A 12,537-nucleotide genomic window follows, 5' to 3' on the forward strand; every position below is an offset into this window, starting at 1 on the left:
ACAGGATTCCCGTAACTTTTGATTACTTTATACTTATAGTTTTTACGTGGTAACGAGAATGCATCGACACCTATTATCAGGCGAGAGTATAGTCAAGCGCTACCTGGTTAGCGATAAATAATAATCAGTTATGGGAAATATGATTTATCTCGCCTTACCGAGAAAACAAAAGAAGAGTAATTTATGAGAGCATATTATAAAAATATACGGTATAGTATCGATAGTTACTTTTTTTTTGGCAAACTTGACAGCCATACTCAACCGATTTTGATTAAACTTAACGCGTAAAATTATGCATTATGCATGTAATATGGCGTGAACGGACAAATAAAAAAAAGCTACTTTTCGGTTCATAATAAAAATAATATTGCTACCATCTGAGTAACAAAATATTAACCCTTAATTAAAAAAATATCATTCCCAAGAAACAACTTTTTTAAAGCAATAAATAAATAACACTGATTATCACAAACAAAGCGGTTCACCGAAACCTAAGTGTTCTTAAACAAACATCAAAACGATAAAATCAGTTGTCATTGCGGTTGAAACTTGTTTTTGTAATTAATTTCCGTTTGAAAATTTTATAATGTCAGTGAGAAGGCAATTAAAAATGGATTACACGTAAAATTTAAGCAAACTGGCTCTTTCGAGTTGGAATCAAAACGGGTAGATTAAGCACTGGTCCAGGGGATTAAACGAGAAGCAAGTGGTAATGAAATTCGCCCAGAGGAAATGGATAAGGCTAGGCCTTAAGCCCTGTCCAGGCAACCTCTGATTGTATTTGATGAGAGTTTTATCTGTTTTACACTAGCAAATCAGCTAATCGCTTAATCAGATTGATTTAATTTGTAGCTCAGAAAATTTTTCCATTCTGTTTCAAATTTTCTTGGATTAATGGCTTGCGGGGTCTATTAAAATTCTTCGTCAGCTGTTTGCAAGTTTAGTAAAATTAAATTAAACATAATCCACATTTTAAACATAATTGTTTAACTTATCCAACAAAAAAAAAACAATGTTATTCTGTTCAATGTTGTACCCAGATCCAACGAACCAGCCACAAATGAACTTAAAAATTCCTAGCATATTTCCATACCTACTAACAAGATGAAATATTTGCTTCTTTTTTAAGTGATGAACTCTAAAACTACTGATCTAATATGGATAATTCGTAAACCATATGAAAAATATTTTATCCAATACTTACATAATTTTTTACTGAATTTAATTTCAGTAATAATCTAAAAACATTTTGATATACCGAGAATCATAACGCGACCGAAGATGCGTAGCACAGCTAAATGTGTAATGAAAGCATCAGGAACGCTTATATTTCGTACGTAACATGCTAGTGGTAACACAATGACAGTAGCATAACATCTCAAACATATACTAGCAGATTGTACAAAGGTCTACGGTCCCTGAGGAGTGAGGAGTGTGTAAAGATAGTCAACCAAAGCCCGTCGTTACATCACTGAGAATTGTGATTCGATTAGGAATGGTTCTGCGCACTGGGCCTTAATGATTCAAAACCATACAGTGAACTGTGCAATGGATATCAACTTGGAAGATAATAAGATATTTATTCGTTAATTATCTCTTTGACATCTTTAATTATTTTATGTGAAATCGTGTTTGTTTGTTTGCCCTTCATTTACGCTTCAAATAAGAAACGAATCAACTTGATTTCTGGCATAGACTCACATGGTCGAAGAGTAGTATAGGCTATTTATCCAAGGAAAATAACGGTTTCCACGAGATATGTAATAAGTCGTACTAAACGCGGACATAGAACGCGGGCAGCAGCTAGTCATTTATAAACTCTTAAATTAAATTTTGTATATGCTTACGCGTTTTCAAAAACCGCGACTAATACTTTATCCATTAATAAAAAATAGACTTTAACGTGGGAGACAATACGACCTGCCAAATTAATTTTAATTATTGACCAAACTAGTATTATCCTTCAACGTGTCCGCAATAAATATCTGACTTCCTGTGAGATACAAGTGTTCCAGTTTTCAGAACGCTGTATGCTATTGCTTTATTGTCTCTTTTGAAACTTTTCTATTAAAATATTAATTAGGTGTATCTAACACCTAACTTTTTCTTCAATCGGATTTCATCCAAATCGTTACATTAGTTTAGGAGGAATTGCGCGACAAACACAATATGTACATAAGAATTAAAAATTGTACGTATAAAATTGGTTTTATGCAGCTGCAAAACTATATTCGAAGCGCACGATCTGTCAAATGCGATAATGTTACATTATATATAAGTTAATATAGAAATTAACTTTCCAATTTTTCCTATAAAAGCCTGCCACAAAGTATAAGAAAACTTGAAAAAAGATGGATACAATCTTAAGTTATGGCGTGACCAAGATAAATAAAGATTCATTTTTATATCTATAGCGAGATAATTATGTACATAAAGGATAATAACAATGGACGTTTCGTAATAGGCAAGTATCGTTAATAATAAACTAGTAACGCAAAACATCTCAAAGATGTACGGAGAGTTGGTACAAAGCTCTATTGTCCCCGAGGACTGTCAACCAAAGCCCGTCGTTACGTCAGTGCGGATTGTGATTCGATTAGGAACTGCTATTCGTCCGCTTAGGTCTTTAACGAGTTGGAACCATACAGACGACCGTTAGGAGCTTGTGCAACATTTTTCAAAAGGATTGTACTTATTATTTCATCTAGCTATCATGAATCCTCGAGTTGGTATTGGTTGGTTGGTAAGTAACCTACATTTATAGTAACTAAATCAACTGAAATAATTGTTACTTAGTTTTAATTCTTGCAAAACATTTCATTTTAATTCTGATCATAAGTCTACATAGCTGCAAAGCGTGAATATGTAATGTTATATATATTTTTAATTACGATATTATTTTTCTATAGTAAGTTGAGTACCTGTAATCAAAAACAAACAACTTAATTTGCGATCTCGTCGTATAAACAGCAGGTATTATAGACGAAATATTATTCTTATTCAAAATTTAAAGTTTAGGTAAGTGTCTGATTAACTTATCCACTTTTAAATCTAAAAGAGAAGATATGTTAAATTGTAGTAAATAAAGTAGTAAGTAGTGTCAAGTTTTTGCGTAAGGCAGAGTTTACCAACTACAAACTCTCTTTTTTATTCAAACTTTCAAATCATCTATTCCGTTTTAAAACATAATATTCACGGATTTATGCGTGTTAACGAATGGAAATACGTTTAGTTGAACCTATATTATACGTTGGGATGCACCGAACCTATTAAGTAATGTGATTGTATCGTAATCATCTCAGCCTTTTTTTTAAAATAATCGACTCAACTAGGTAATAGAATCAAGACTCGACTATATGTATGGCTCGACTATGTATATGTTAGCCCTTAGCTGCAATCTCAATTCGTGACTAATGATGCATTCTACGATGGCAGCGGGCCTATAAACCCAAACGCCTAGTCGGTTTTCTTGGCGGGTCTTCTTTTCAAAAAGGTGGTAAAAAGCTACGGCCCAAGCCGGAATACACCAGAATCATCCACCAGAACCCATGCACCGGGACCTCCCACTTATAAGACTATAGAGCTCACATCTGTGCGAGGGATTTTGACTAGACTGACTAGGCTATGTACCCTTATATAGCCTAGTCAGTCTAGTCAAAATTACTCGATTTTTACTTCCTTCAATAAATTCTTGCCTTGGTTTCTTTGGTCAGAATTATGCTATCAGCCCAAAATGACATCGTAGCGAGCCGTAGAACAAGAATTACTGGCAATATAAATCTATCAACTGTAACATAGTAACTTATAGTAAACGTATTATACGTTTGTTATTTAATCACGCCAGAACGGCTGAACGGATTTGGGTGAAATTTAGCAGAAAGATAGATTATAGTCTGCAATACGCATTGGCCACTATTAATTAAGGAAAAATGTACGGGTACTGGTTGGGAAATTCCTTTTTTGTTATCACAGAGCAAGAGAACCACATGTTTTTTGCATGGTTGTTCTGGGGCCTAATAAAGTCACGTGAAATTACTAGTCATAAATATTTAGTAGAAATCGCCACGTATCTAACGTTGCGATTAATACTAAAAACAGTCAGTAGCATAAATCGGCTTTTTATTTAGGGACAGTCTGCAATCTATGCTAATCTTCACCCGATGAGTAAAACTTAGAATACAAGGAAACAAAGTAAGGTTTGCAGCCTTACCTGCGTAATATGCGAAGTTTTAACACAAAAATCATATATAGATCTGTAGGTATCTATTTTTGTAATTATACATAGAATTAATTAAAGCAATATTTCGCATAACTGGAAACGACGTGTGCTGACACTCTTATATTTCTGTATACAGAAAATACGTCTCATGCCACACGCAGCACATAATTAATCAGGCCTTCTTCCTATACAAACAAAAGGCGTTTCAGCTCTAGTACTATCACGTAAGATTCCAGCCCTATGTAATCCCAGATCCGTATATTCTGACCCAGTCGCAGGTAGATGCTCCTGTAGGTTCGGCGCATACGCTAGACAATGAGTCTTAAAAATATCGAGAAACTAAAACAAAATCAAAACTACACAACTGGAATCAGTATCTGCACGAAAGACTTTATTTTGTTAAAAATATTTGTTATTTATATATTTTTTAATGAGCATGAATATTTTTTATTTACCTTTTATATGAGCTAAACCTTAAATATACTAACGATAATTGCAGCAACATTCTAGCGCAATGAGTTTACAAACACACAAGTGAAAGAGCTTGTTAGCGATCTAATTCATCATTTTAATTGATTTAAATATCGAATTATTAGACATTTTTTTCGATTTATTCGACGTCAGTATCGTTAAGTTCTAAAAATAATGATTCGAATGCTAACACGATTAAATAAATATCTTATTTATGTATCGATAATAACCTACCTGATGATGGAGAAAAACCACAAATTCAACACGACGAAATAGTTTACATACTTGTGCGTCGTAAATATTATACTTTTTTAATGTCTCGCCTAATGCCTGTGACCGCCCTTATTTTTCATATCTCTGCTTTCGTGCCGCGTACCGGTGATTATTTTTAATTTCTACCGCTCCGCTGTCGGAAAGCATGTTGTACAAACCGTTTTGTGGGCTTTTTTAATGAACGCCGCCAAGTTACGACTTTGACGTTTGCTTTGACATTACGCTGGAACCATCAGCGTATGTTACTGCCGCTATGGCACTCAGTGTCGAATAAAAGTGTTATTATTATTTCTTTATTTACTAGCGCGGCGACTGGACACCACTTGCACTTATTTTAACGTTTCCTTTGGGAACTCACTTAGTTTAGGAAAGTTTTATAAGTGACCTACCTCTGGAGCTATGTTTTACTTTGGCTTGAATAACATCTGCTTAATTTTGGCCAGCTGGCACAGAAAAAGCTTTCTACAGCTTTATATTTAATTGAATTGAACACGAAAATAAATATTTTATAACAGTTAAATGACTACTTTAGCAAAAAATAGTTATTTGATTTATAGTAAAGAAACTTTTATAACAGAATAATAAAGTCAAGATACAATCATGCGTCTTGTCTAGCATGTGAGGCTAAGAATTTGACCCTCACAACATAATGAGTTTAAATCTATATCTTAGTGACATGTTTGTGTGAAAACTTTTTACCACTGACTTCTTATAAATACATGTTCCAAATAATAAGATTCTGGGTAATGAAATTAGTTTAACATAAAGTACCATTTATGTTTTTGTAATAAACATTGTTATCAAAAGCGATACCTAGACATTTTATTGCTTCGAGATGAAATAAAGCAAAACTGCACGTAGACGCTTTTCTCAGTAACTGAGTTTTCTATTTAGTGTCACTTGTCTACCTTGGAGTTTAACGATCTCACAAGAATCCAAGTGAAATCTCAGTCTAACGTATTGGCAATTTTGTAATAAAACTTCATCATCATATTAGATAACAAATAATGTATCTGTATTAATATCAAAAATCAAAATACAGATACAAAATTGCCAAAAGTGCGAGAAAATCTAATTACTAAAAATTAAACAATTTGCAGTAATGCTCATAATAAGCACTACGTTATTCTAGTCTAAGCTGTTTTGCAAAATGATCGAATAAACAACTCTTAACTTCGAGCTCTTCTGCACAGTTAGATCAAATTGCCATAATTCATCATGATATTTAGTGATTTTGATGATTTTTCATTCAGTTATTTTTGTTCATCACATCGATTGGTGATTATTGAAAATATTTAATTTCATTTATAATACGAGACATTTTGGTGACACCAATGTACAACTTTAATGCCAACAAAACGCAAGCATGTTTACTCCCTGGTAATTTAAACCCAATGATTCTAACTTTACTAGTGTTTCTGTTCCAATTACTGGTAGTATAGAGCCTTTTGGTGACTTATATAGTCACGAAAAGTTTAACCTCATCTTCATAAAATACATTGAATCTAAAGCAAAAACAGCTGGCAAGAAACTTTGCATCATCAATAAGACCAAGCGGTACTTCACGCCATAAATGCTTCTCACCTTCTACCAAGATCAAACTCGTGCGTTCATTTATGGGATGGCCCTGTCGAGTACTCGTTCGATGTATTAGATTTGATATCTATAGTCTATATGTGAGAATGTCTATAGTGCTTGAAGTTACGTCGCAAGGCTACTACTACTAGGCTTTTATCCATATTCTAAAAGAAGTATCGAAGAGTGTGCTCAGAAAATTCTAATCCGTTTCCCGTAACACATTTTTACCAACGAACTACGAGGCTTCGTACATCTGCACTATTTCATCGTTGATATCCCAAAGATACACACGAAGTGCTTTGTTTTCTAGTTAACACGCATCACAAAGATCTGAACTGTATTTCCGGCTTCCGTTTTCCCCATCACTTATCGTATGAGATCCTTCAAATCAATAGTGAGTAGAAAACGCCTACAATCACTTTCCATCAAGTATGATTGCAGTCAAGCGCTAATCTATGAATGAAATTTCAAAAATCACACATGTCAACTGGTTACAGGCACATAATATATTGTGTCTATCAACTCGAAAGGGTAGGTGTTAAGCCTAAAAAATTATGCCCTTTAGTTTGGCATAAAAAATTCTAAGACTACGTACTTCTAACGGTTAAATCTGCAGTAAGGGGCACTTTGTAACTGACCAAACCCTGACTAAACAACGATTTTATATTCAAAATAATCAACTTTATGTATTTAATAAAATATTCTTTGCAAACGAATAATAAAGAAAAATTTGTTTATTTCAAACAAAACATAAGTTCAAGTCACCGTTCTATAAAATGATTGTTCCAACAATGAGATTGTAAGTAACTTTGATTACAGTTATTTAGTCAAATTTCAAATTCAAATTTATTTTCAAAGAAAACAAATTTAACGAATTCGTAAGTTTTTGCACAGAATAACCTTGCTATGATATAAGAATGTACCAAATAAATCCCTGTCCTCCAAACCATTACCGGACAAAAGGATATCTTAGGTAATCAGAAAACTATCAAAGTTTTGCAACTCTATGCCAACTCTATATTGCATTCGTCAGTGTCTTAAAACTTTTATTGCTACATATGCAATAACTACTCATAACACAATCTCAACAGCATAACTCTTCACGAAAGAGAAACGAAACCGCATACCGACGATCCAAAACAATTTCAAAATGGAACAAGGGTGCCTCATACTTTGCATGAAAATACCGAGACGTCAACGTTTACAAATAACTTCTTACTCCCGTCGAGCCACTTTTTGTTTTCCAAAAGTTATGACACAAATATGGAAACATTAAAATTGAATTACAGCCAAATATGTTAGTTGTTGAGATGTGAAAGGCCAAGTGGTCGCTGCATACCAATTGGTGGGCCGCGGAGAGTCGATGCATAGGTAGCATCAGCTACGCCGTAGACAGATGCTACGCTTTACATATACACTAACTTACGAGCCGTCAATCACCAATGCGACTACAGTATTCTTGCAAGGGTGGAAAAAATAATCCATTTTGTTTATCGCGTTGGCTTTATAAATGAATGTAAACAATGTTTAAATTAACTTACTCAGTATCAACATAATATCTGAGAGAAACGTGAAATTGTATGATATGATTTTTTATTTATTTTATAGTAAAAAAAAATTCTGCATAATACATAAAGTCTTTATTTTAAGTCAAAATATATTTAATCAAATTTGCAATGTTACTGGTTTAATTATTATTCATACTGCCAAAAAAAAAATACGAATATAAATATAGTTTTAATCTTTGAAGAATCGGGGGTAGATCATTAGGCTGTCCATAATTTCGATAAATCAATGCTAATTGGAGGTAAGAGTTCGACAGCCGGTTCCATCGCAAGAATATTTCAGAGCCGCCGCGGTGATAAATCAAACTCGAAACCGTAATGAAAGCGAACGGATCGCGTCGCGAGGAGAGGGAGGAAAAAATATCACGGAAAAAATCAGGTGCGTCCCCCGGTCGGTGCCGAGAGAAAAACAGTCGGGCGTCGCGGCCGGGATAGGGGGGCGGCGGCGCGTGGAGGGGTGGGGGTGGCGGTCGATGCGGGGCGGGCCGTGCGCGCGCTGGCTGGCGCGTGGGGCCGTTCGCGTGGGGACTCTCCACTCGCTCACTCGGCCGCGCCGTTCCTCTCGCGCCGACGCCGGCCGCGCCGCGCGCTCTCATCACGTGTCCGCTCCGACTTTACATGTCCAAAGTGCTCAAGTCAGTGCTCCCGATCGCAACCGCGCGAGTGCTCCCGCAGCCGATCTCCGAGCCGGACCCGACCCGCACGCCGCTCAGGGTTAGTACGCGTCCAGCAAGCCATCTCTCGTGATCGATAGCGCGCGTTGCGAAAAGTTTATTTCGGGAGCGTAAAGTTTTTCGAGTGGAGTGCGCGCCTCGGATGCACTTCGCGGGGCCACGAGTGGTCGCCGTCGGCCGCGAGGCGCCGTCGTGTCGCTCTCCGTTCACTTTCGACCCTCGATAAAAACAACAAACAGATTAAACGACCTGACCGTGCAAAAATATTCAGTGCGAAAGTCCGTCCGTTACGCTCCTTTCGAACGGTTCAAAAAACAGCGTACGGCCGTAATGTTTTGTATTAATGTACGAAATTTTACGATAAGATAAGAGTTTCTACACTAATAGCTAGAAATAAATTGTAGGATTGCATGTAACGGTGATATTAACTGTGGATTGTTCAAGTTTAGGGCTTTTCTTAAATATGCCGGTAGGTTGTTTTATAGGAAAATAAATTAGGGGTGGCATTAATTGACACATTTCCGTCAGTGTGAGCGTGAAAAAGTTGATATTTTTTTACTAAAATAAAATAATAGTGAAATCATATTAAAATATTGTACATAATACAGGTAAAAAGTAAGAAAAAAAAGTTTAAGTGTTACCTAAAGTTTTCAAGAAAACAGGTATGTACTGTAGTATGAAAACAAAAGAAAAACATAGTTTTGTAGAAAAGAAATGATAAAATAATAGTTTGCGTATCACGAAACTATTAATTTTCCGATAATAACTAGATATTTGCTAACTCTTATTTTTGTGATAATAAGAATACATTTTTGATCAAATTTGTTCAATTCGGTAAAGAAAATCACCTGTAGCATTGCTGTTGCTTTTGTTTCTTTCACGCTCATACAGCCGGTCGAGCAAACTCAACCGCATTACTTAAATACGCGCCAAGAAATTTCTGTTACGAAAATATTTTTAGCCAAGTGTTATTCTTGATTTATCGCACAGGCGTTCGATTAATTTTAATACATGCACAATCCGTTTCTGCAGTATTTCATTTTAACGGATGCGGTTATTATATAGAAATTTCATTTAAAACGCAATTCGGAGAATCTACAATTGCAGCGGAACTTTATATAGACGTTAAAGTTACAGACGCTTTTGAAATAATGCAGATTTTTGTACAACTCGGTGTTATACATTGAACGTGCGTCGTATGAATTTTTTATTTTCTTCTAGGAAAGCGACTAAAAAAATTTATCGAATTTTTAAAATACATAAGAGGAGAGGAATGAAAACTATAACGCTTACTCAATACTCAACTTAAATTTTAATATTTAATAGAAAAATCATACCTACTTACTTCGCGTTTCGCTTCTAATATTTTTTTTTGCGTGACTTCCCGCAAAAGTCAATCAGCTTATGTTCTATGCATTGAACAACAATGATATTGAGTGGGAAGTTTCACAGGTCTACAAGGGTAACGTAGCAACTCGTTTAGCTTCATTGTTTACTTATTGAAACAATTTTCGACAAGTAAGAAAAACAAACACTTTACACGACTTATTGTCATCAGTTTTAAAACTTAAAAACGCTTTCATATATAATATGAATATTATATATAGAAATTTATACACATTGTTAAAAATTATAATTTAAAGTGGGCCCGTTATTTTTCATGATATTGATAATTACAAAAGAAGTTATGATTTTTTCCAACACACAAATCGTACCTCGGAAGAGGTTTTATATCGTATTAATTAAAAAAAGGGTCTTTACTGCTCTTTATTGACCATAATAATCTTAGGATTGAATATTTAACTATTTATGGCTTATATATTAGGTATACTTGTAGTACAGGTTAATTTATGTCGAATTGTTTTTATCACTTTTTTGATCCGGCTTGAATTTGATGGATTTAGATTGTTTTGGCGCCGCCCGAGTTATGGGTGGTTACTAAGTCACAGAAAAGTACAACAACCCGTACTTGACTAGTTTTAATTCATTTTATAATCATTATAAAAATAATAACGGCCAAATAACCTAGTCATAGTAGGTACACTAAATCTTAAGCTGTATGAGGTTCAGGCGTCATTGTGACAGATGGGAACCGACCGCATGAAATTTAACATGGTTTTATCTGAATTTCCTTTCTGTTACTCTTATAGTAAGAAAAAGAAAGAACATTAAAAACTTACAGTAACAAAATTAAACATCGTGATAAATATAGTCTTTAACGAGTAAATAACTCATGAAAGCAGTAAAAAGTTCAAAGTTCCATGCGAATTCAAAATACTCGAATCTCTTCTTAAATTCTTTTATTGTCCGTGAAACAATAACATTGCACTTTGTAGAACAATGCGTAGGCTATCTCATAGAGAATACATGTACATCGAACATTAAAATGTCTGTAATATATTACACAGTAGAGTAGACATATATTATTTAGTTTAATGTTATGCTGTAGATAACATAATATTAGACTAGAGACTGAGCATTGCGAAACAAAATATACCGTTTAGATTTTTTGCAATTTTAAATAATATGTACGCATAGTTATGAAACTACACACTTGATTTTATCGACATAATATTTCATTGAACGTTTTAAAAAATATCCATAGATCTAGAAGTTAGAAATAAGATTACTACACCGTTTATTTTTTCTAAATATCCATAAATTAAGTTATCTACCGTACCTAAAATAATCATTACGTACATAAAAATAATCATTGTTTTGCTTACATCATAGGTATACTGACCTAATGTGGTTTTTATGATTTTTATATTTTTTGATACTTTATATACATTTTAAAGTTATGGGTAAGCATGACGGCATAAGAAAGCGTCAGGTCGTTCAGCGTTATTACATATAGGGAAATGTTTAACCAATGCACCCCTCAGATTTCCACATCAAAAATTCTCAAGCATTTGAAATTCATGACTAAGTATACAAAATTAAAATAATTAATTTATTAAAGAATTTTAATTTTTTTCTTAATTCAATTATAATAGATATTTCTTCTGTACAAGACACAGCAGTATTTTTTTAAACAAGGCAGATTAATAATCCTTTGTTCAATCTTATACATTTTTTTCCTTACTTAAGTCTAGCGACTTTTTATACATACGACAAAATGGGGGCGTTTTTCCCTTCCTCCGTGTCACTACGTGGGCTCCCTCACGTAGTAGTACGTTTAAATGAGGTGCAAATAAGTATTATTGCGGCGGGTGCGTCGGCCACCTTAGGCAGAATGTAACGTTACAAACAAAGCTCAGTTTTCACGCGCTCTTTAAAAAAATTAGCTCCTAACACTGATAACCATCTTGGTCAGGAATTACCTTCGAAGTCTATGACATGTTCAGTTTCTCCGATCCTGCGACAAACGTCAAAACAGAAACATATAATCTCTACATAGTATAAAACAGTCTGTTTTTTGCGTTTGTCTGTTTAAACGCTAACTTCTCCTTAAACACGCAAACGATTTTGATACGGTTAAATATTTTCTCACATGTGGTTTATATTTATAATAAAGCCTTATTGAGATTTTTTGTAAGGAAAAATAAAAAAATATTTTACAACCTCACTAGAAAATAAATTTAAATGGCTTCAGAACCTTAAGGGGTATTTAAAAACAATTACAAGATAATTGCCATTCTTTTATCAGTTACAGTTATGTTAAGTTACAGTTGACTCACAATATGGGAGTCAACTGTAACTAAAATATTTCTGTTAAAACTTTAATTAAAATTAGCGTAATTTCTGACATTACTCT

General features: G+C 34.2%; 1 protein-coding gene and 1 pseudogene across 4 annotated transcripts in view; both read left to right on the forward strand.

The window, feature by feature from the left end:
* Window positions 1–12,537, forward strand: part of LOC120624201 (RNA-binding protein Musashi homolog Rbp6) — a 692,918-nt gene that overhangs the window by 437,256 nt on the left and 243,125 nt on the right. The window lies entirely within an intron of this gene.
* LOC120624203 lies at window positions 8,425–8,825 on the forward strand (annotated as a pseudogene).

Source organism: Pararge aegeria, chromosome 6 (assembly GCF_905163445.1).
Source record: "Pararge aegeria chromosome 6, ilParAegt1.1, whole genome shotgun sequence".
Taxonomy (NCBI): domain Eukaryota; kingdom Metazoa; phylum Arthropoda; class Insecta; order Lepidoptera; family Nymphalidae; genus Pararge; species Pararge aegeria.